At 36.8% G+C, this 25934-nt stretch overlaps 1 protein-coding gene across 39 annotated transcripts in view; it reads right to left on the bottom strand.

Annotated features, from left to right (window-relative positions):
- FOXP2 (forkhead box P2) overlaps positions 1 to 25934 on the bottom strand; it is a 665882-nt gene that overhangs the window by 614758 nt on the left and 25190 nt on the right. For 4 of the 39 annotated variants that reach the window (XM_086396656.1, XM_086396675.1, XM_086396654.1 and 1 more), the window contains exon 2: positions 15735 to 15798. The exons of the other annotated variants lie outside the window; for them this stretch is intronic. The gene's annotated coding sequence lies outside the window, so the exon portion shown is untranslated. The remainder of the gene's footprint in view (positions 1 to 15734; positions 15799 to 25934) is intronic. 39 annotated transcript variants of the gene reach the window in all.

Raw genomic sequence — 25934 nt, 5'->3', positions numbered from 1 at the left:
TAATTTTAACTTTTTAAATTAAATACCCAATATGTACCCAAAAGTAAAATAATTATGAGGTACAAGAGAAGAATAAGATAGTTCAAAACTTTATTTCTAGTTAATGATAGAAAAGTAAAGAACTCCCCTGGTGGCTCAGTATAATAAGAATCCACCTGCCAATGCAGGGAACATGGATTCAATCCCTGGTCCAGAAAGATTTCACATACTGCAGAGCAATTAAGCCCATATGCCACAATTACCAAAGTCCACACTCTACAACCCGTGCTCTGTAACAATAGAAGGCACCGCGATGAGAAGACCCACATGACTATAAACAGTAGCCCCCTCTCCCAACTAGAGAAAAACTGCAGTGAAGACCCAGCACTGCCCAAAATATATATGTAAGAGTAAAAAAGTATATATATATGCTGCTGCTGCTGCTAAATCACTTCAGTCAGTCGTGTCCGACTCTGTGTGACCCCAGAGATGGCAGCCCACCAGGCTTCCCCATCCCTGGGATTCTCCAGGCAAGAACACTGGAGTGGGTTGCCATTTCCTTCTCCAATGCATGAAAGTGAAAAGTCAAAGTGAAGTCGCTCAATCATGTCCGACTCTAGCAACCCCATGGACTGCAGCCTACCAGGCTCCTCCATCCATGGGATTTTCCAGGCAAAAATACTGGAGTGGGGTGCCATTGCCTTCTCCATGTGTATGTGTGTGTGTATATATATATAAAAGTAAAGATATAGAAAGCAATTAGAGAATAACATAAAGTAAAATACAGTGAAGTTTAAATTATGAAGTTCAGCCTATACTCCCTAGCAGCAAAGAGTAGTAAAAAAAGAAATGAACAGGCATAGGCTTCTAAGTTTTCACAGAAAAAGTAATATCACATGACTTGTAGTTATCCATCATTAAATTAAAGGATACTTACCTAAAATATTCTAAAAACACATGAGTAGCCAAAGTGCAATTTTACCATAATTTTTTTTTAAATATAAATTTTTAGCCTCAAGTTACTTACCAGTCAAAACAAAGTCTGCCATCGGGCTTTGAGTCAGAATTGTCCAGGGGCTAACATACTGATTATCTGTGATATAGCTAAATAGCCAATAATGTGTCACTAGGGCAAAGATGCACAAACAAGTTGATATCTATTGTATCACCAGGTCACAATAGTGTGCAAGCAACACACACAACATAATACTATTATCCTGGTTCACAAAGAAAAAAAACAAAACATAGAACTTTTAGTTAAAACCTCTGGATTTTTAGTCAAGGTTTTTCCACTAAATATCTAGGCTCAGTTATGAATGCTGAGCAGTGTTATTCCTAAGATATCTTCTTCCTCTGTAACTCTAGCCAACTGAGTATTCAACTTCCTCCCCACATTCCTGAATGAAAAGGACAAATCAGAGTGGAAGATGTGGTATCTCCAACATACCCAAGTCAAGAAGAAAAGATTCTGGCAGTCAGAGATCTAAGGTATTTCAGACAAAAGAAGCACAGAATGTTTTGTTTGTTTGTTTTAATGTCCTAAAAAGAAATGGAGAGTATGAAAAGGGACATAAGGCTAAGCAGCTAGGAAGAAAGAAGCTATTTCAAAATACTGGAGAACTTTACGCTATTGTGACTCTGGTTGTTTAAAAATTCTGAATTTCCCCAGAAGACTTTTAACTGGGTTTCCATTATCAGAAAGCATTTATTGAATGTCTAATTGCACAAACTGCTACACAAAGATATTTACATAGTGATAGTCCTTGGCCACCTCATGCGAACAGTCGAGTCACTGGAAAAGACACTGATGCTGGTTAAGATCGAGGGCAGCAGGAGAAAGAGGTGAAAGAGGCTGAGATGGCTGGATGGCATCACCAATTCAATGCATATGAACTTGGGCAAACTCTGGAAGATGGTGAGGGACAGGGAAGCCTGGCGTGCTTGGATCACATGGATCACATGTGTCCATGGATCACAAAGGGTTGGACACAACTTGGCAACTGAACAGCAAAAGTCCTTGAATTCCCGGGCTTTTAAAATCTAGATCAAACAACACTAAAATGGCATGTTTCAGGACACTATAGACAATAGACTAAATATCTTTTGTCAAGAAATTTTTTAAAATTCAAGTTTTGGAGTGTTCAGATCCCTGACTAGTGACTAATTTGAGGGTAAATAGAAACTTTCAGAACTAATTAAATAAAAATTTTTTTTAAAGTTTTAAAAGTTTTAAAAGTACATTAATAATAGGATATCTATACTGAAAATGTAAGGCCAAGGCTAAGAATCTGCTAAATAAGAGATGAGTCATTCTGGGGGAGAAAGGACCTTTGCAAGAATTCAGTAATTTACAAGAGTGTTAGTAGTTTAAATTAGGATAAGAGGTGGTGACCTGATGTTGAATTCCCTGCTTTTAATTGCTACATCTCCTTCATTTCAGGATAATACTGAGCCATGATCAACCACAGATGATCATGTTAACTAAAGTAGGAGAAATGCATTGATTAGTAGTTGAGGTTTAGTTGCACATTAAAAAAGAGGTCTTCTGTTAATTCTGACAGTGAAATAGTAATTATTATTGGAATACCCTTAAAATTTATAAGATATTAAGAAGCAAACAAAGCACAAGAGAATTTAATTTACCACATACCAATTTCTGATCCTTATTCAATCTATTTTAATCATTAATTCAATGGTATGTCCCTAATATTTGAATATACACAAATAACTATGTCCTGCATCTATCTATTTTCATTGTCAAATTCAGTATAAATTTTCTGTCATTATCATTTCTTATTCACAATACATTTAGTAAGAACTATGTTCTGTGTATTTCTCTATTTCCTTTATTTATTTTTATTTTCTAATACTGACTACAAATGTATAGCTACATCAAACAAGGAGTACTCTGGAAAAAGGAAGAAGGAAAGGAATAGTAAGAGAAATCTGATTTTAAATTGTTTTTAAATTGCAATAAAGTTATAGGTAGGCTTGTGCTCGAGCATTTCTGAGTACAACATCCATTTATTTCCATGAAGTTGAAGAAAACAATAAATGTTTTAGATAAAGACAGAATTTACAAACTGGAAAAAAAAAAAATCTGTCCTTTGCATGCGCTAGCTTGATGCAATCACTTCTTTTATAATTCATCAATCCAATGCCTTTTTAGTCTCTTTATATTCTCTGGATATCAAAAAAAAAAGGGAAAGTTCTGACATTATATGCAGTTATTCACTGACAAGTAAAATTAATTACTGATGAGTTTATCCCTTCTGAGTTCTACATTTTTATTTATCATTACAGAATGGGTCTTTCCCACCCAAAATAAACATTAGGCATTGCAGCAGGCAGACTCTAAGGTGGTCCATAATGATCTCCATCATCTGGTACTGGTATTCATGTCTATAAGACATACTTAATCCCTTCCTCTTGAGTGTGGTAAAGACCAGTGATATAATTTTTAATGAAGGAGATACACCAAAAGTGATGAGATAACACCACCATGATTATATTACATAAGACTGTAACTCCCATCATCCTTATAGACTATCTCTACAGACCTTCTCCTTTGTTGACTTTGATAAAGCAGACTTTCATATGCAGAGACCTACATGGCAAGAAACTGAGGACTGTCTCCAGTCAATAGTCAGCAAAGAACAGAGGCCCTCAGTCCAAAAATCACAAGGAATTGGATTCTGCCAAAACCATTTAAGATTAGAAGTAGATCTTTTCCCAGATGAACCTTCGCATGAGACTACAGCTCTGACTGACACTGTGACTACGGTTTGTGAGGGACACTGAAGCAGAGTACCCAGCTAAGGCATGCCCAGATTCCTGAGTCAAAGAAACTATGTATGAAATGATTAGTCATCTCACAGTAATTTGATTTTTGTGGTAATTTGTTATCCAACTATAGATACCTCATATAGGCATCAATAAAAATTAAAGAGATTTGGGGAGAGGGAAGTAGAAGCATCTAAAAGACCAAGTTGAAGGGTAAACCACAGAATTATTTTGGTTTAATCATTTCAAGATGACATGGGTAGGAATAAATGATCTATAATGTCTTCCTCCACATAGCTCCCATCCAGGATAATACAATTACCATCTGAATACTAGACAGCTGCCAAAGGGCTGGACTTTTTCAAAACAAAATTATGTACATCCCTTCATGACCAGATAATTCTAAAAGTCTATCATTTATTTCCCTTTAATACATAGCCATGTGTCACTATAAGAATCGTACAGGTTAATATACTATTTAATCATGACTGCTGACGGTTTTAGTTACTAAAGATTTAAGTCAAAATAATATTCCGGCAACATCAGTTAAGGGAGAGAGGCTTTTATAAAGACTTCTATATTGTTACATATCATGAGAATAAAGGCATTTAAGAAGAGTATACACTAATCTCACCATGACTATGCATTTGTGCACATACGCATCCACATAAATTTATCCCCATAAATTCATACTGAGTATGTGTGCTATCATGTGCTTGAATATTTGCATAAATATACCTATCAGGTCTCTATGCATTATTCAAAACTCAGGTCAAGTGTTCATATCCTCTGTACTTTTTTTCCTGAAGCTCATATTAGAACAGATCATTCCCATAGGTTGCTGGTTATAATGCTTAATTCACTTAATCTGCATTATGATCATGCACACACACACACACACACACACATGCATCCCCACTACATTTTGTCTCCTTGAGAGCATTACTAAGTACTCTTCATCTTTAAATTCTTAAAGACATAGCACAGTATCTTCCTTGCCTGCAGAGATTGCTATTTTTTTTTTAAGGAATCTATATGAAACTCAAATAAATTGTTATTTCTCCTTATTAATCCCTTTAAAAAGTTATGTTCTTCACTAGAACCAAGTTATCTTTTGTTTGATATGCACAATTTTCATAGTACATATGAAAGTGAAAGTCACTCAGTCATGTCCAACCCTTTGTGACCCCATGGACTATACTGTCCATGGAATTATCTAGGCCAGAACACTGGAGTGGGTAGCCTTTCCCTTCTTCAGGGGATCTTCCCAACCAAGGGATCAAACCCAGGTATCCCACAAATGAGTGTTTTGTGGACTAGTGTGATGGGCATGTGCCCAAACTGGCCTATTATCAACCTAAGACCAAGAGAGGGAATCCCTCAATTGGAAAATCTACTCTAAAATTAAAAAGTGGTTAGGCTTTCTTTGGGTAGGAGGACCATCTTGAGGGAAGGAAGGGCAAGAATTCTGACTCACTGAACACCAGGGACCCTGCTATGGTGAGGCTTTATAGTCTAGAGCGTGCGCGTGCATACTTATTGTCGTCCAACTCTGCAACCCCATGGACTGAGTCTGACAGGCTCCTCTGTCCATGAAAATTTTCAGGCAAGAATGGACTGCCTGAAAGAGTGGAGTGTTTACTACTTTCTCCAGGGGCTCTTACCCACCCAGGGATCGTTTGCAGGTGGATCCTTTACTGTCCGAGCCACCAGGGATGCCCCCAACCATCAGGAAACAGACTGACGCTTCTGCTCTGAAGCTGCGTTGAACAGGACAGCCACATTCTTACCTCACCGCCTCTTATTATATCACTTGGCCTTGGACAAAGAAAGATAAAACACAGTCTGTAACCACAAAGATCTCAAAGTCTATTGGAAAGCAGATCTATAACAACAGATTGTGTCAAGTTATGACATAGATTAAAACAGAGTCCTTTGTGAACTGAGAAATGGCAACACACTAATACAACCAAATAAATAAATGTCCCAATATTAGAAGAAATCCCAGGAAGCTTGAGAATCCACCCTAAAAAAGAATTTAAAATTTAAAATTAAATTATGGAATGATTTTAACGAAAGCATCACGATTTGATCCCCATGATTAGAATAAAAGCCAATTGCTTTCGAGAGGCTACTTAGTGTATTATCACTTTTAAATCCACGCATGGATAGTATTTAACATGAAAATGACCCCAGGTTTATTAGAACAGCACAATTAAGTTTGTAGTTAGGCGTGAGGGAGGACAGGTTATGTTAAGCAAATCACAGTATTCTTTTCCTTACAAGCCTACCTCCTCCCCAGGGCCAAACAATGTATCTCCAAACCACCACTTTGGCTGTAGTTGGAAGATATATTTACATTATGCAAATTTTACAGGCAAACACACACACACACACACACACATATACACGATGAGATAAAAATGGGAGAGAAGCCCATAAAAGGAAAATCAAGTCAAAAATATTTTGATAAATCAGCTCCTAAGCATATATGCTCATTTTGTAAATTCTCCCATAATTTCATACAGAAGACTAATTTCATCTTGTCAAAAAGTCTTTTAATGTATGTAAACTTCCCAGAAGCATGGATTCTGTTACAGCTTAACATAATGTCAAAAATCTGTTTAATAAGAAAATGCTGTGTATGGCAAAAGACTCAAATACTTACTTTACAAGGATTTTTAAAAAATGTTCTACAAACATTTATGTACTTCAGAATAAACACAAGACCTTTATCAAACTTTTGCATTTCATACTGAACATTTTGTTTATACACAAAGCTGAGAGAAGTATCAAAGTTGTCTATTTAAAATTTATAAATGTGTAATCTGCAACTAGTCACAGAGAACCAGATTATGTTCTAACAAGCTACTGACACATTAGCAAACATTACACCATAAAAAAATCAATATATGGTGGTAAAATCTCTTTATAATTAAAATATATTTTACTAAATAAATGATAAATACATAACAGTTGGCTTTTTGTATTTGTATTTTCATTAATTAAAAAACAACATTTTTATTGCTATGCAATATATGTAGCTGACCACATAAAAAGTGGTAAAACCTGGGAAATATCTGTTTATTATAAAATTTCCAGTGGCTTGTTAATTTCTTATTTTGACTGTAAACTGTACTTTATCGCAATTCAATACTGCCAGCTTCAAAATAAATCAGAATAAGAAGAGGCAAGTAAACTTGTGGAAAAATCAAGAAATATAAAACATTAATCACAGTGTTGTTCATTACACTTGCCGGAAACATACAAGTGAGTCACTTTTGCATAAAATTTATAACTGATGAGTACCACACCATTCCTTAAAAATTGTGTATAATTCAAATGCTGCCTATACTACAGCATATAAAAAGCTTTAGATCTACTAAGCTTTCATGCTGATCCATCAACTTAGAAAATGTTTGTAAAATTTTTTAAAATGCAGTGTAAACATTTCAGCCCTGAACCTTCTTTCTATGCCTTTGAACCTTCTCTTTCATGTGCAATACCTGAAGGCCCACTGAGAATAACTGCTGAAAGCCCCAAAGATTGGTAAAACAGAATTTCTGACTCAGGAAATAAAGATCAGCTGAATAGGATTCCCATACGGCAATCCAGATCAATGGAAAAGCAAGCCCAGAAATTTACAGTATCTATCCTAGACAGTACAACATGAAGGTTGTGTTTCATTGCTGGTAACAAAACTCCCAGTGGCCAAGAAAAAAAAAAAAAAAAGGGAGATACAAAAATTGTAGATCCAGTAATAAGGGACTACACTTTATTTTGACATTTTGCTTTAAGTGGAATTAAAAACACTGCCTTTATTTGGCGTCACTGATATGGTAAACAATTCCTGCAACCAAACTATTGCATTCTGCTGAAACAACTAAAGCAGTAATGAGACACGGATTAGTTTTAGGGAAAATCTTTACACATTTCCAGCAACTATCATCCTAGATGGTGATGATTTCATATGCTTTATGCCAAGAAAAATAATGATTTACTTCGCTTGTGAAGAAAAACTCAGAATACACCTATAAATAATTTAAAAACAAATTATAAAACCCAGAAAAGTTTATTACAATACTCTTAAATTCTGATGTACTGAATAATCCATGTGGAACGAGAACTGCCTCCACAATACTGGTACTGGGTGGCACTCCAGTTGATATTTCAGTTCCTTAAATAGCATACACTACCTCATAAGGCAATCCTTTCCCTTTTTGGACATGCCATTATTCTCAGCATATCTGGAACTGAGTAATTTGCATCTGTTTGGTCCTATTCTGACTACTGTGCTACATACATTCCCTGTTCTACATAACTATTCTCTTAAATATTGTGTACCATGGGCTTTCCCCATCTCTTTGCTGCTGCTGCTGCCACTAAGTCGCTTCAGTCGTGTTCAACTCTGTGGGACCCCACAGACGGCAGCCCACCAGGCTCTGCCGTTCCTGGGATTCTCCAGGCAAGAACACTGGAGTGGGTTGCCATTTCCTTCTCCAGTGCATGAAAGTGAAAAGTGAAAGTGAAGTCATTCAGATGTGTCCAACTCTTTGCGACCCCATGGACTGCAGCCTACCAGGCTCCTCTGTCCATGGGGTTTTCCAGGCAAGAGAACTGGAGTGGGTTGCCATTGCCTTCTCCACCCCTTCTCTTTAACTCTGCATTAAACAACCCAGTTCCTTACTCCAGTATTCCTGCAACATTGTTTCCCAATTCTTTGAAACTATGTTTATCTCCAGACACAACTTCAGTTTTAATTAAAGAGTGACATTCAAAATTTAATACAGTACTACACATAGGTTTCGGATAAGGCAATGGCAACCCACTCCAGTATTCTTGCCTGGAAAATCCCATGGACAGAGGAGCCTAGTAGGCTGCAGTCCACGGGGTCGCGAAGAGTTGGACACGACTAAGCAACTTCACTTTCACTTTTCACTTTCATGCATCAGAGAAGAAATGGCAACCCACTCCAGTGTTCTTGCCTGGAGAATCCCAGGGACAGGGGAGCCTGGTGGGCTGCCGTCTATGGGGTCGCACAGAGTCGGACACGACTGAAGCGACTTAGCAGCAGCAGCATAGATAGGTTTACCCATTTCACAACATTCTCTGCATCTCATCTAGCCACCATGTTTTTGTGGGTTTGCATTAGATTTCTACAGTAAAGACCCATATATTCATTAACCACTAGAACTCTTCTCTTGGATTTCTCAAACTCAGAATGTCCAAAATTGAATTCATCCTCTCCCTGACCCTTCACTTCTCCACTTCATCACACTCCAAATACACATCACCTCATAATTTTCCTACACAGTACCAGTGTCTAGGCTAGAAATGCTTAACCTAGGAGCACTCAATCCACCTCTTTCCCCTCGTATCACCCAATTCCATCAAATCTGCCATTCAGTTCAAGAGTCTGGGCTCTAAGACAAACTGCTGGAGTCTAAATCATTGCTCTGCCCTAAGCAGTTGTGTGGCCTTAACAAGTAACTTAGCTTCTCTATGACTCAGTTTCCCCATTTTAAAAATGTTAATAAGATAATTTGCCTCATAAGGCTGCTGTAAGGACTAAATTAAATCATATACCCAATGTGCTTGGTAAAGTGATCAGTCTACAGCTCATAATGCACAGCAATTACTAGTTGCTATTATAATCATTATCACTGCCTTACTATCTCTCACATTATCATTCTCATCACTGCTTATTGTTTAGTTCAGGTCCTTCACTGTTTTTCATCTACATTATTGTTGGAGCTTCAAACTGTTGTCTCTGCTTCCCTTCTTGTAATACTCTTTTTTATATAACTTTGATCATGCCATCTCCTAGTTCCAAATGCTTTCATGGTTTACTATCACTCTTAGGTTAAAGGCGCATTATTGAATGTGATATACAAAACCCTAGGTAAGATGGTAAATTTCTCTAGCCACATTTATCAGCTCTGTTCTCCTAGCACATGATGCTTGAGCCACAGTGATTTATCACCTCTGTTCTTCTAGCATGTGATGTCTGAGCCCCATCTGATCAACTATAATTTGCTCAAAATCAGAGATTCTCAAATTTTTTTTTTTTTTGGTGTGTTAACTAAAAGTGGCCAAAATACTCGGAGATTCTGCTCCTCACCCACCTAAATACCCCATTTTGTGAATGCTTATCTTCCAAAAGAAAAGGACTAAACAATAGGAGATATCATTATACAGGAATGTTTTCATGGGTGGTGTACATGTCTACTTTAGCAAGAATGATATTTTTTAGTCACTAAGTCATGTCCAATTCTTTTATGGCCTCTAGACTGTAGCCCACCACGCTCCTCTGTCCATGGGATTTCCCAGGCAAGAATGCTGAAGTGGGTCACCGTCTCCTTCTCCAGGGGATCTTCCTGACTCAGGAATCAAACTTGTGTCTCCTGCACTGGCAGGTGAATTCTTTACCACTGAGCCACCAGGCAAGTCCAGCAAGAATGATACAGACTGGTTTTATTCAAAGTACGGCTGAAAAATCAGCAGCATCAACATCACCTGGGAACTTGTCAAAACTTAACTATCAGACCCCACACCGATGTACTGAGTTAGAATTTCTGTGGATGGGGCGCAGGGATCTCTTTTGTAATAAGCTCTTCAGATTCCTACATTTGAGAAGTTCATGCCAACATTTGAGAAGTTCTGATGAAAATCATGCATGGTTTGTTTTTCACTCATGATTTGCCAACAATAAGACATGCAAGAGCTAAAAACTACTAGTGATACAAGTATGAATTAACACTGAAGGATACAATCCTGAAAAAATAAGATGATGAATCTATACTAATCATTTATAATTCAGACGCAAGACAGCAGCAAACACCATGACCAATTTAAGAGAGCCCAACTGATATACTGATAACACATTCAAGAAAATACTGGTAATTCCAGCCACCTGTCTGTTGAGCATGAGCAGTTGGAGCTTTACAACTTATCAGTATTTCATTGCACTTTGATTTCTGATGAAATACTAATATCTTGTAGCAGACTCTAGTAATGGGTTGCATTTTGGCAATGTTATATATATTTTAGTAAGCTTTAATATCCAACTTAGACTACTAGTAAGTATGAGCTACAGCCCATGGGGTCACAAAGAGTTGGTCATGACTGAGCGACTAAGCACAACACAAGTAGTCCTTAATTGTTCTTCGAAGTAAAAACCTATGCAAATTTTTTCACTCATGAGAATGGAAGAATGGATTTGCATTTGGGGATTAATTTAATTCTAAAATGGACTGTCCTTGCCAATCAGGAGATGACCAACCAGTTTGTCAATTATTGCTTGAAAGAACCAGAAAAGCCCTCATTTTCAACACTGGTACATGAAACAATCTGCCAGTAACAATTCAGAGTTTTCTTCTGGGAAGCCCCTCCTGTCCCCACTCACCCATTCGGTGGCAGCAGTCCCTTCTCTGTCTACCTCTAACATGTTGTGCCAACCTCTGTAACTGTACTTACTGTGTAGTGAAAAATCTGTTAATTTTTGTGCCTGTCAAGATCTTCTCAAAGCTTGATTCTGCTTAGGTAAAGACAGGAGTAGTCAAAAAAATTCTTGGCTGATATATAACCAGTCATTTACTATACCTGTCTATTCTTAGCTTCCTCACATACTTTTTATATCTTCAGTCATTCTGAAAACCATTAATTTTTCCCATTTTTAAAATCATGCTTTAATGATGACAAATTTCACACAGAATAAGAAATTATGCATAAGGGCAGTATGAGGGGCATAAATTCTCTATTAATTCATTCAGAATCTGGAATGAGAGCACAGTTTCTATTAAAACTTCACATTCTTTTTTGCCATTCTTATTCATAAATGTTACAAAACATTCAACCACTGTGAACCCAAGAAACAGCAGGTGGAAATATGGTAAAGGCTATGGTAGAAACACAACTAGAGTGGGAATTAAAAGATCCAGGTACTAACCTCAGCTTGACTAACAAACACTAGAACCCGATGCTGGGAAAGATTGAAGGCAAAAGGAGAAGTGGTGACAGAGGACAAGTGGTTAGATAACATCACCGACTCAATGGACATGAATTTGAGCAAGCTCTGGGATATAGTGGAGGACTGAGGAGCCTGGCGTGCTGCACCCCATTGGGTTGCAAAGAGTTGGACCCAATTTAACAACTGAAGAACAGCAACAACAAGAAACTATCCTAATTTATCAAGACCTCAGATTCTCCAATTCTAAAATACAAATTTGAAGTAATCCATGGGATATAATGAAAGCACTTGTCCCAGAGGTGGCTATAAAGATCAAAAAAGTAATGCAAATAATGTATATTGTAAACATTCCTAACAGCATTCACTATTATAATCATGTAACAACAAATAAGGGACTATAGGGCTATGCAAAACAGAATCATTTGTTATATCAAAGTAAAAATTTTCTCGTGAAACATCAAAATCATTTTCAACTGCCAGGTTTAGAGAGTTATTTAGACACAGGATCTTACTAAAGATTCTGCAATCAACTCTGAATACTTGCCATGTAAAAAAAAAAAAAAAACTGGGATGGGAGAGGGGAGGTGTTATCCCAGCTTCACAGGGATAGTCCCCAAAGGATAATCTTAAATTGAGACATAGGGAGGCATGAGTGCCCTTGAAGGAGCCAAAACAAAATGTCAAAAGCTTGAGGAGGAGGTAATTCTCTTGTGAAGACAACCCCTCACCAAATCCTCGTCACCTTCCATCAAATCACTCTTCTTTCACGTGAATTGTTAACCATAGTTACCCTGTGCATTTAAAATTTAATCTCATATATCTTACTATTATTTTTTCTTACTGTATACTGTATTTTCTTACCCAACTTTTAACCTCTATTCTTTGTGTCACATTTTTATTCAATTAACTCTTACCCTTAATTTCCAGAGTTCTAATACTAATCTTTTTTTCCCCTATTGCTCTCATTTACAGCTATAATTTTAAATACCTTGAGAGCTACCATTTTAAACGTCTTAGATGTTTCAAATTTTTACTCTGACTTTTGATTTTAATAATATTCTAGTCTTCTTAAACATTTTCCCCTTGTCATTTTTGCATTCAATTTATTTATTATTTATGATACCCATTTTTAGGGCCAGCAAAATGTTAAGTCCAGAAAAGAGCCTAAAGAAAGTTCTTATAAGGTATAACATTCTTATGGTATAAGTTCTTATAAGGTTTTTAGAAGGTATGGTAGCTTTCATTTTTGCAACTTCTTCTGCCACTCCAATTCCCCAAAAGATTCACTGGCCTAGTCCTCTCCAAAAGACCTTTAGCTCCCATGGGACAAAGCCCACTAATCACTCCCCCCAGAGCCACAAGGCTTACTCAGCAAATGACATCTGGATTTGCTCCAGTGATGTTGTTAGTTAACTTTTCATGTTATCCAGGCTTTATGCAAGCTATTCTGTGTATTTTAAAAATCCTAACTCCAAAATATGTAACAAACAGTATTTGGGTCATTATAAACTAAAAGACACGAGGAGCCATTACAACCAGAGGGATAATATGAAAATAAGTGTTTGATTACTATGTTATAGAACCTACTAGAGAGGTATAAAAGCGTCCATGAGAATGGCATTGAAACATGTATAATATCATATATGAAACGAGTCACCAGTCCAGGTTCAATGCACGATACTGGATGCTTGGGGCTGGTGCAATGGGACGACCCAGAGGAATGGTACGGGGAGAGAGGAGGGAGGAGGGTTCAGGATGGGGAACATGAGTATACCTGTGATGGATTCATGTTGATATATGGCAAAACCAATACAATATTGTAAAGTTAAAAAATAAAATTAAATTAAATTAAAAAAAAAAGAAAAACGCCATCATTCCTTCAATAAATATACATTAAGCAACTACCCTGTGCCTATACTCTGGAAGACACTGATATAGCAAGGAAAAAAAGAAAATAAGAAAACCCCTATATCAGAAATATGGACAGTTAACACATATTTCAAAAGACCATATTGCATTAGCCAAGCAAGCACTGGAAGCGTCTTAGACAATGACAGTGAATTTGGGTAAACTCTGGGATATAGTGGAGGACTGAGGAGCCTGGCGTGCTGCACCCCATTGGGTTGCAAAGAGTTGGACCCAATTTAACAACTGAAGAACAGCAACAACAAGCAACTATCCTAATTTATCAAGACCTCAGATTCTCCAATTCTAAAATACAAATTTGAAGTAATCCATGGGATATAATGAAAGCACATAGAAAAAAGCAGATTCACTTAGGTGACAGGTAGTCAAAGGGACACAGTAATTATTGATTCAAAACAAAACAGCCATATAAGTTATGTTCTTTTTCTGTTTCACACAAAGTTTATAAATTTTCATTTGTTTCAAGTAGAGAACTCATTTATTATCTTTATTTCAGTTCTTCCAGGATTTCAGTTTTTCTCTTTGGTTACTGTTTTCAATCTCTGATTCTCTAATGCGAGTAAAAACTTTAGAATAATACAACTTCAATATTTTCAGGCCATCAGGCTCTCAAGTCCACCAGCCATCACTATTAGGTTCATTCTAAGAGCTGAACATCAATAACTATAAGACACTGTGGGACTAGAAATAACACAACTAAACCTTCTGGAAGGAAAGCAATGTTTTATATTCCAAATAAGAAACTCAAAGAAGAAAGATCTTCCAGGAAGAGATCTATAGTACACTGTTGAAAGCATTCAAATCCATAGCACAATGAGAAATTAGGGATTAAACACATAAATTAGGAGTTGTTGTGTCAAAGAATTTAACTGACGTTGTGGAAATGAATAAAGTCAAATAGGAAACTGTATAATAATAAAATTTTTAAAAGAGTACAATATACCTTAATCCTGCTCATAATCAAGCTCACAGAGTTGTGCTTTGAAGATATATCTTTGGGCTTTACAGAAATACACAAAAGATCCCTTCAGAAGATCTATTGCTGGAATGTGGTCAAGGACATAGCCCCTTATGTATCACTCATTACTCTCTCCTGTTAAGGCCTGACATGAGAAGTCTCTTATAGAATTTAGTCCAAGGAATGGCATTCCCTTTTCTGAAGAATGCTATTCTTCCTTCTTTTTCAAAATGGATGCTCTAAAACTAACTGCATTCCACTTTAACTACTAGGAACCTCAGAAGCAAATTAGCAGCTTAACCACAGGTCTCCTGGTCTGCTTTCGGTAGACATCTGCCATTATTTCCACTTTCTGTACTGCATCCTGTAGCTGCATGAATTCCTATATTTGTTTATCAATTGCTGCATAGCAAACAACTCCCAAGCTCAGCAACTGAAAACAATAGCTTATTTCTGATAAGTCTGTGAGTAAGGTGTATGGTTCTTATTAGGACCTGGAATAGGCTCACTTTGCAGCTGCATTCACCTGGTAGGTTAGCTCTGGCAGAATTCCCTTGGGCCCAGTAGGCCTTGAACAGGCTAGATGTCTCCATATGGCCTTTCATCTTTGGGAGGCTAAAAGAGGCTTCCTCAATGGGGACAGTGGCATTCCAAGAAGGCCAGAACTTATTATCTGTCTACTTGCATCATATGTGCTTACGTCCCACTGGCCAAAGTGAGTCAGACACGTATATAAGCCAGAGTCACTGTGTACGTGACTCACTGCAAACGATTAATGTGGTCTTCCTAATAGGGCTATTATTAATACTTACTTCTCTTGCAATCCTCCTAATACTTGAATGTTATTCTTTAACAAAGTTTATTTCCTATCTGCTCCATATCTTATCTTTTTAAGAGCTAAAATATTCCTTATGGATGTTCTAAGCTCATACTAGTCCAACATATCAGTGAATGAATGCTTATGTAGGATTCAAAAGTATTTTAAAATTTAAAATGTACCATATGCCACAGCAAATGCTCACTCCCAAATTCTTAAAGATCTCACAAAAGGAATAAAAATTCCTTTGAATTTAAGTTGCAAAAGCTTTTACAAACATTAGTGCCAATCAGTTCCCTCACCATGAAGAAATGCCTCAGTTCCACTGGTGATGTTCCACACTCAAGCTCTTGAGGCACTCTGTACCTGTAATCAATAGCAAATTATCATAAAGTATCCAAAATGCCTGCAATCTTAAAGTCAGAAAAAGAACCATTATCTACATGAAGTACTTCTACACCAACTACTCCAGTTAGCAACCCAAGAAGATGCTGAACAAATGTAAAAATGTTAATCTGAAGAACAGAAAATAATATAAACAAAATGCCAAAATATCACCAAAGAATACATGTAAAGATGAAAGAAATTCATTAAACTTGTTTCATCTTACAAGTATTTTTAAGATACCTTAGTTAGTGTTAGTGTTAGTCGCTCAGTCGTGTCCGACTCTTTGTGACCCCATGGACTGCATCCCACCCAGCTCCTCTGTCCATGAGATTTTCCAGGCAAGGATACTGGAGTAGGTTGTGATTTCCTTCTCCAGGGGATCTTCCCAACCCAGGGATCGGACCCAGGTCTCCTGCACTGCAGGCAGATCCTTTACCGACTGAGCTACAAGGGAAGCCCTAAGATACCTTACATAACTTTAAAGATAAGTTGAACAGGCATTAAAAAATTAAACTATTAAAGACAAGACTATAGTCTTGTGACTAGTTTTAATATGTACTTTTGTATCCCACTGGCTTTTTTTAAAACACCAATTTCAAATTCAAGATTGTATGTTTTTGTGAAAATGAATGGGCTTTGTAATAAGATGCGTGAGTATGTGACTTGAAGGGTAACTAAACTGGTATCAGGTAAGGTGGGTCTCTGGACTGCCAAGGTCTGCACTATGACTGGGGCACACAATACTAAAAAAAGTCAAAACAGCCCTTCTGGCTGCAATTATGATGCCAAACAAGATGCTGTGCTGTGAATAGGTGGCAAAATGCTTCAGAGATTTTTCCACCAGGGGAGACAAAATGTGGAATTTTACTGATGCACAGTAGACTTTTTTTGTTGTCGTTAAATTAGGCCAACAGCAGAGTTATTTTTAGATTAGTTACTTCACTTTCTCTTCTTAATGGGCTGGTATACAAAATAGGACAGAAAATGCACCATATGCCGCAGCAAATGCTCAAATCCTAAATTCTTAAAGCTCTCATGAAAATAAAAGATATCTCTATCTTAAAATATGAGACTTCCATTCAGATGCAGTTAAGACTATAACTAATCTGACAGATATTTATCAGTTAACAATAAAATAAATTATATATTTTTACTTCAAAAACTAATATTTTGGAGGTTTTTTCCCTTTCATCATTTTTTAGTAAAATAAATAAGCTGTAAGGAAAGAGATAAAGTGTGAATGAATGCACTGACTTAGATTTATGATTAAAAGTTAACATTTAAATCATAGAGCATTTTCAAATCCTACAGTGACTAACATAGCTCTTGATTTCCTCAAGTTACAAAATTTAGATGACTCATCGACTTGCTCTTTCATAAACTCAACCTAAAGTCTCTTCAGGAAGGCTTAATTTTATAGAAAGATAAACTTTTAAAACTTTCTCTTTGGAAGCATGCTTGTTGCTTGGGCTATAACACTGACTGAAGAGGACTCAGGCCCTACCTGTCCCTGGCTCTGTGGTCTGCTGGACACAAACACTGCTAACTGCCTTCAGCAGAGGGACCGCTTCTGAACATCTACTGCCCACCAGACTGTACAAGACACTTAGCCTGAAACATTGATTAACCCCACAACAACCAGATGAAGCAGGATCCTCACTGTTCCCCAAGTTTACAAACAAGGACCACAAATCCCGAAGGTTAAATATTTATTCTAATATACTAGTAAGGTCAACCCTAAGCAAGAAAATAAACATGATTGTGATACTGTAAAATATATATATATATATATTCTTTGTATTTCAACATGATGATATTCTCATTTTATGATTGCAATCATGCTCCACAAAACTATACTATTATTTTGATTTATACTACTGTTATAAATTATGAAGATGACAGAATGCATAACATTAAAAACATATAAATGTACATAATATATAATATTGGTAAAAGTTAACTGCTTTAAAAAGAAATTCTCCCCACTTTTATGAATTACATATATAATTAAAACCATATTATGAAATTTTAAAAAATTAAATAGATTAATAAAGTCAACAAACATCTTTAATACAGCAAAACAATTCATCATGTTCTCTGAAATGCCCTGATTTTATTAAAGTAACAAAAGTGCAAGACAACAAACTGCTGTCTAACCCACCTCACACAGTTTACAATTAAGATGAGAAAATAAAGTTCTTATCCCCTTTAAAAAAGTAAGTAAAATGTCTAATGTCTTAATATTATTTTATTAAGATATAGTCTTGTGAGTTCATATGTTAAATGTACAGTTTATGTTTTTCCCTAAAAAAAGGGCAGATGAATATTGCTATAGTTCACCATTTTAAGTAATCTAGCTTTGAAAAGACTAAATGTAGAAATTAAATGATACATCTTTAAACTAATACTGATATTTAGGCATAAACATTAATTGCTAAAAAACACTGGTATGCTGATAAATTGGAGTTTTCAATCAAAACTATATTCACATATAACCTCAAGAGATAAAATGTATGACAAAAAACTAGGAAACCTAAAGAATATCATAATTGCTTCAAATGTTATTAAACCAACAATACTAATGAACTCCATGTATAAAGGATACCTTACACATGTGTGCTAAGTGGCTTCAGTCATGTCCAACTCTTTGTGATCCTGTGAACCATAGCTGATGCATACACAATTTTTACAGTTAAAAATACACTTAAGATAATTGGCATTTTGATATAATCCTAAACACCTTAATTCTGAGATATAACCTCTAAGAATAATCAGGTCTAATAGCGAGGAAAAAAATACTAGGCTGAACACAAGAAAAAGTATTCTAAAAACTTTAAAGAAATCATAATACCTTGCCAATAAAAGTGTTAACAAAAGCAAAAAACTGAATAACTAAAAATGTCAAAGGCTGCTTTTAGAGACGAATAGACTTTGACTGGAAAAGAGGAACAGAGAGGTTTATATGCATTTAAACTTCATCACACTTTGTGGCAGACAGTGGTCTTGGTCCTAAAATGAAATTCCATGTCTAAATTACTGTTAAGCAATTTTTATCTAGCCGGGTCAATTAATTTTAAAGAGAGCAACCCTGAAAATAAGAAACAAGAAAGAGGCGAAGTCCTCTAAATAAAATCATAATGCTAGACTTTTATTGAACGTTAAACCTGGTTCATACCCTTTTTCTCTATCAAGTAAATAATCCACTTGGAAGGTATATATGGGGAAAAAAAAAACAAATAAACCAACTTTAAAGTAGCAAAATGTCCTGACATTCTTATCAGTTGATGTAACTATATCTAAGCACTTTATGTTTTATCTTTCTCTGGTTGCTAAATTCACATTTAAATTACTTAAGACTAATTTTACCATATATTTACTTTAGAATTTTACTAAAGCTGAGTTCTAAGAAAGTACAATGAAAGCCCAATCTTTTATAATTTATGAATAGATTATTTCTAGGGCTGGACTAGATCTTGAAAACTGTATTACAGAACTTGTGCATTGGTTTCAATTCATCCATTATTTCCACTCAAAATGAGGACCCTCCCATAACACAATATTGTTAGAATAGTTACCAAGCACACACAGTAACCACTTTCCGAGCATGTGCTTTTTATTAGGGGATCACTAACATATGCTCCCAACATCCATAAGCTAAAGAATATGTACCACTTGCCAATCCTTTCTTCCACTGAGCACATATCTACTCAGTAAATTATTTCCAGACGAATGGGAAAAGGAATTATGTTTCTTTGACTAAATTATCTAATGATGTTCCTAGAACTGAAAGAGAGGGAAGAGACATATGTGTGAAACATCTTCAAAATATTCTTCCTAGTTGTTCCTTAGTGCCTGAAACCTGTAAGGAAAAGTCCAACGTTTCCAACCTCATTTCCTCAGTGTGCACATGTAAAACGGTGGTCGATGGAGGACACAGGACAGTGTATTACAAGATACAGTGGTACTTTTGAAGAGTTCATATCATAGAATACCACGGACTGGGCCATACAGGAAGATTCTAATTCCAATAGAAACTAGTAATTAATTAGCTTTATTATAAAAATAGAAAATTACTCCATTATCAGAACCAGAAAAACTGACTTCCTAAGAAAAGTCAAGAGTAAAATTCTCAGCTTAGCTATAGGCTCAGTAAGAAGTTCTCAGAACAAAAGAGCAGCAACCCAATAAAAGTACGTAAAATACCAAATTAAATGACATGGAGATCATGGTATCCAAATTCATTACTGAAGCAAAAAAAAATACTAACAGGGGAGTCAGACTGATACTCAGAAATGAGAAATCTTTTAAATTTATTATATAAGACTGTTTACAAAACATATGGCTCCAGAAAATTAGAATCATTGCAATGATGAATTTATTAATTTAAAAATATCAATTTTAAAGCCAAGCAATATGGTATAAGACTTTGAATGAATATGGAAAAGAAAATACTGCAAAACTGAGACAATCCTAAATTGGGGCAACATCTAGTTTTGCCACATCTAATAGCTTCAGAGAACTTCATGAATAAACAATTGTAGCTTCACTTGCAAATACCACAAACAAAATTCAAAATTAATTTTTAAGTTTCAGGTTTCAAGTTTCCAAGGATATCTGGTTCAGGCAGAGACAATATTTGACTTCTGAGTACATCCACAAAATCAGATTTTTCTCTAAAGAATATTCCTGGATCAGCTCTTTGTAACAACTGCCTAACCAAAGGGGGCAAGAAATGAGGAACAGGATCTATTTGCTTCTGGTAAATTGCCTATTTCCCTTTCTTCCAGATCCTCAGAATTCATGGAGACTGGTATGAGGAATGTTCCCTTAACTGAACGGGTGGTTCCATCCTAAACTCTGGCACTGTTTTTTAAGATGAAAACAAACAAAAACAAAGCCAATAAATGAAACAGCCCTACGGGGGCGGGGGTGGGGAGGAGGAGCTAGGAAAAAGCACAGTCTTGTGATCCATCGTTATCACTGAAGGGAAAGGCATTTACTATCTGGCAGCTACCATGTGGGAAACTGTGTGTGTGTGTGCATGTGTGCGTGTGTGTGTATGTGTGTGTTAGTCCCTCAGTCCTGTCCGATTCTTTGCGACCCCATGGACTCTAGCCCACCAGGCTCCTCTGTCCACGGTATTCTGCAGGCAAGAATACTACAATGGGTAGCCATTCCCTTCTCCAGGGGATCTTCCTGACCCAGGAATCAAACTGGGGTCTCCTACATTGCAGGCAGATTCTTTACCAACTGAGCCACCAGGGAAGACCACAGAAAATCTTACAAATGTTATTTTTGACTCATACCAAAAAGAAAAAAAAAATCCACTATGTATAATTTTCATCCATATTTTATAGATAAGAAAATCAAGTTCAGAGATCAAATAACTTGACCCAGATCACACAGCCAGCATATGCCTGTGCCTCTCCATCTGTCTAATCCCAAGCTCTCTTCTTGCCATGATGTCAAGCCCACATCTCAGTTAACAAACATTCCTGCTGGGCTTCCACTATGTGCAGCCATGCTACAAAGGACCACGAAAGAAACAGGAGATAGCACCCTTGCCCTCCAAACAGTTAACATCCAAGAGACACTCTGAAGACTCAGATGTCCAATCCATGAGAGGCAGTGCGTTTTACAGAGAGGGAAGAACACTAGACTATGGGAAGGGAGATGACTCACTCTGGATTGCACCACTTACTAGCCACACAACCTTGAGTAAACAAGTATTTCCGTTATTTTCTCATCAGCAGAGAGCATAGACTATAACATCTGCCTTAATGATCTCACAGAATTAGTTCCAAGATCCAACTGAGTAAAAAAAAATATAGAGCAGGAGAAAATATTTGCAGATGAAGCAATAGACAAGGGGTTAATTTCAAAAATATAGAAAGACTTCAAACAGCTCAATATCAACAAATAACCCAATCAAGAAATGAGCAGAGAATCTAAATAGATATTTTTTCAAAGATAACAGGCACATGTAAAGATGCTCAACATCCCCAATTATTAGAGAAATTCAAGCCAAAACTGCAACGAGGTATCGCCTCACACTGGTCACAAAGGTCATTGTCAAAAACTCTACAAACAACAAATGCTGGAGACAGTGTGGAGAGAAGGAACCCTCCTTCACTGCTGGGAATGGAAACTGGGGCAGCCACTGGTCCCCCCATGGAAAACAGTATGGAGGTTTCTTTAAAAACTAAAACTAGAACCTCCATATAACCAGCAGTCCCATTCCTGGGTATATAGAGAAAACCATAATTAGAAAAGATATACTTATGGCCTACATACATGCACCCCAATGCATATAGCAGCACTACTCAAAACAGCCAAGACACGGAAGCAACCTAAATGTCCACTGACAGATGAGTGGATAAAGAAGATGTGATTTACATACACAACACACACACACATATACACACACCCAATGGGCTACTATTCATCCATAAAAAAGAATTGAATAACGCTATTTGCAGCAACATGGATGGAAATAGAGACCATCATACAAAAGTGAAGAAAGACAGAAAAAGACAAATTTCACACAATAGTGTTTATACATGGAATCTAAAAAAAAAAAAAGATACAAATAGTTATTTACAAATCAGAAATAGATTCACAGACATAGAAAACAAACTTATGGTTACCAAAGGGGAAAAGGGGAAAGAGAAATTAGGAGTTTGGGAGTAAAATATACACACTACTATATATGACACAGATAAGCAACCAGGATTTACTGTATAGCACAAGTAATTGCATTCACTTATCTTATAATCTATAATAGAAAATAACCTATAAAGAATAAACACATATATAACTGAATCTCTTTGCTGTACACCTAAAACAAGTACAGTATTGTAAATCAACTATATTTCAATATATTTTTTAAAGAGGCTGATTAGCTACAAAATATTTTAGAAATACAATACAATAACACTGCTATTCAAAGCTCCATAGTCATTACAGATCTTTGGATCAGTTCAGTTCAGTTGCTCAGTTGTGTCCGACTCTTTGTAACCCCATGGACTGCAGCATGCCAGGCCTCCCTGTCCATCACCAACTTCTGGAGTTTACCCAAACTCATGTCCATCGAGTCGGTGATGCCATCCAACCGTCTCATCCTCTGTTATCCCCTTCTCCTCCTGCCCTCAGTCTTTCCCAGCATCAGGGTCTTCTCCAATGAATCAGCTCTTTGCATCAGCTGGCCAAAGTGTTGGAGTTTCAACTTCAACATCAGTCCTTCCAATGAACACTCAGGACTGATCTCCTTTAGGATGGACTGGTTGGATCTCCTTGCAGTCCAAGGGACTCCCAAGAGTCTTCTCCAACACAACAGTTCAAAAGCATCAATTCTTTGGTGCTCAGCTTTCTTTATAGTCCAACTCTCACATCCACACATGACTACTGGAAAAACCATAGCCTTGAAAAACCATAGCCTTGACTAGACGGACTTTTGTCGGCAAAGTAATGTCTCTGCTTTTTAATATGCTGTCTAGGTTGGTCGTAACTTTTCTTCCAAGGAGTAAGCGTCTTTTAATTTCATGGCTGCAATCACCATCTGCAGTGATTTTGGAGTCCCAAAATATAAAGTCTGTCACTGTTTCCACTGTTTCCCCATCTATTTGCCATGAAGTGATGGGACAAAATGCCATGATCTTAGTTTTCTGAATGTTGAGTTTTAAGCCAACTTTTTCACTCTCCTCCTTTCATCAAGAGACTCTTTACTTCTTCTTTGCTTTCTACCATAAGGGTGGTGTTATCTGCATATCTGAGGTTATTGATATTTCTCCTGGCAATCTTGATTCCAGCTGGTGCTTCATCCAGCCCAGCGTTTCTCATGATGTACTCTGCATAGAAGTTAAATAAGCAGGGTGACAATATACAGCCTTGATGTACTCCTTTTCCTATTTGGAACCAGTCTGTTGTTCCATGTCCAGTTCTAACTGTTGCTTCCTGACCTGCATGCAGATTTCTCAGGAGGCAGGTCAAATAGTCTGTTTTTCCCATCTCTTTTAGAATTTTCCACAGTTTATTGTGATCCACACAGTCAAAGGCTTTGGCATAGTCAATAAAGCAGAAATAGATGTTTTTCTGGAACTCTCTTGCTTTTTCAATGATCCAGCGGATGTTGGCAATTTGATCTCTGGTTCCTCTACATTTTGTAAATCCAGCTTGAACACCTGGAAGTCCACGGTTCACATACTGTTGAAGCCTGGCTTGGAGAATATCAAGCATTACTTTACTAGTGTGTGAGATGAGTGCAACTGTGCAGTAGTTTGAACATTCTTTGGCATTGCCTTTCTTTGGGATTGGAATGAAAACTGACCTTTTCCAGTCCTGTGGCCACTGCTGAGTTTTCCAAATTTGCTGGCATACTGAGTGCAGCACTTTCACAGCATCATCATTCAGGATTTGAAATAGCTCAATTGGAATTCCATCACCTCCACTAGCTTTGTTCATAGTGATGCTTCCTAAGGTGCACTTGACTTCACATTCCAGGATGTCTGGCTCTAGGTCAGTGATCACATGCATGATTATCTGGGTCATGAAGATCTTTTTTGTACGGTTCTTCTGCATATTCTTGCCACCTCTTTCTTAATATCTTCTGCTTCAGTTAGGTCCATACCATTCTGTCCTTTATTGAGCCCATAAATTCAGCAATAAAAAGATTACCTGACTCACTTTCGTGTCCCCTCTTTTTTATTCTGCTTTAACTTGGCTTGTTTAGAGAGTTGGTGCTCTAAGAGTGAAGGACTAACTGACTCTGGCTCTTGCTCCCTGCAGGGTTCTGACAGTGGGACTCATGACTAAACCACTTTCACTGGTTACATTTGCACCTAAGCCAGTCCAGGCACAAGCTCACTCTTAGCCAAAAGGTAAGGTTGTCCTATTTCCCCCCCATCTCGCCTACATTTCTTTTTCTCCCTTCTTCATCAGCTGCCTTATAAAATCAGAACTCCATGCTCAAGAGTCTAGTGCATTCTCAAACCCAAAGTTGTACCTATAATTATAAATTCTTTCTTTCTGTCAACTCACAGAAAAATGTGAGAGGATCCATTTCCTGAGGGAGACTTGAAGAAACTACGTTTAGAAACCTAGTGATGAAGAGATTCTCTAAGGAGGTGGAGAATTTGCAAAACAAGAAACAGCCTTTTACTGACTGAGTTTCCTAAACTAGGTTGTCCCAACCACAAGCATTCAAAATAAATGAACTAAGTGTTAGTCATTTAGTCATGTCCGACTCTGTGACCCCATGGACTGCAGACAATCAGACTCCTCTGTCACAAAGAAAACTGGAGCAGGATGCCATTCCCTTCTCCAGGGGATCATTCTGACCCAGGGATGGAATTCAGGTCTCCTGCATTGCAGGCAGATTCTTTACCATCTGAGCCACCAGGGAAGCCTAAATGAACTAAGTTTCTGTCTTAAAGACTAGTATTCAAACATAATTCATTATCAAAATTTTCACTGCAAACTGATCAATACTTAGAGCATTATATTCCAATGGGAAGAATTATTCGCAATTTCAAACAGTCAATTGACAAACTTCAGGAGACTATCTAGACTCCAAATATGTTTGATTCAAAAAGAGTTACTGTAATTCTTCAGGTAACTTCCAGATCTTCATTTTATTTTGTCCAATTTTAATACAACCACTATGATATGGCATAAATATAGCTCAGTGAAGATAAAAGAACAAAAAACTTTGTTAACTGACATGTCACAGGACAAATTTACACAACATGACAAACTTAAATGTCTCAAGCTTTAAACACATACAACACAACACAACTACTTCTACCTCGCTCTCTCTTTTTCTCTCTTTCTCTCTTTCTGCCCACACCCTTCCACCCCCAAAACTCTTCCCTTCTCTGTCTCTATCTTCTTTTAAAGGACGCTAATAGTATTTTCCCCTTTCTATAATTGCTTTTCTACATACGAAACTGCATTCTTCTATTAGATTACTTATAGAAACTTAAAATGCTCACTGGATCAAAAAAACAAAATCAGAAGTGAAAACTATTAGAACTTTAGAGGTTTTGGATTTATTCTTATAGGAGTATTTATATATTTTATATTCTAAATCACAATTTTATTTCTGATAGTCAGTGAAA

This window comes from Bos grunniens, chromosome 4 (genome assembly GCF_055505025.1).
Source record: "Bos grunniens cultivar Pamir isolate PY7600 chromosome 4, Bosgru_T2T1.0, whole genome shotgun sequence".
Lineage (NCBI taxonomy): Eukaryota > Metazoa > Chordata > Mammalia > Artiodactyla > Bovidae > Bos > Bos grunniens.
The sequence above is the reverse complement of the archived record's forward strand: the minus strand, read 5'-3'. Positions and strand labels throughout refer to the sequence as shown.